This window comes from Malurus melanocephalus, unplaced genomic scaffold (assembly GCF_030028575.1).
Source record: "Malurus melanocephalus ecotype Western Australia unplaced genomic scaffold, MMel_1.1 scaffold_525, whole genome shotgun sequence".
Lineage (NCBI taxonomy): Eukaryota > Metazoa > Chordata > Aves > Passeriformes > Maluridae > Malurus > Malurus melanocephalus.
Window position 1 is genome coordinate 160,747 of NW_026623757.1, and position 796 is coordinate 161,542.

Genomic DNA, 796 nt, shown 5'->3' on the forward strand with positions numbered 1-796 from the left:
CACAGGGTCCAGTTGCACCTTGCACAGCAATGCAAGGACCATTCAGATCTCTCCTGGCAGCACAAAGACCAGGAGCAGCTTTGCACGGTGGCACCAGCACCACCAGCACCTTTCCTGATGGCACAGGGACCCTGCACACTTTGCAGGGAGCACAGGAACAGGCTCACCTGGTGCAGGGATGGAAGGACAGTGCCCACCTTGTATGATGGTGAAGGACCACACACACCTTCCCTGGTGGCACAGGGACCCTGCACACTTTGCAGGGAGCACAGGAACAGGCTCACCTGGTGCAGGGATGGAAGGACAATGCCCACCTTATATGATGGTGAAGGACCACACACACCTTCCCTGGTGGCACAGGGGCCCTGCACGCCTTGATGGCATCATGGGGACAGTGCACCTGCAATGCAGACCCAGCAGAGCAAAGCACGTTTAACACTCCAAAACTTGCCTTCAGAACTGTAGCATTTCTTCTTTTTGTTATTGTTTCAAGGAGAGAGGGGGAAAAGCAGCTTGAAGTGTTTGGCATGTGTGTGGTTACATGTGAGGGGACTCGGGGGCTCAGTGCCACCACAGAACAGTGTGAGGGTTCCTCCACCACACCCYAATCCTGCTTTTCCCCACTTCCTCCAATTTCTACTCCCCTGAGGTTTTTTTGGTGCATTCATGTTGAATTTTTATTGTTGTTTGTTTGTCCGGCAGTGGGCTGGGTTTGGGCCGGGTGCCCCACATGGCTCATCCCATGCTCTGACACCAGCAGGGAGTTTGCACATTTTTTGGGGGAATCTGCAGGCTT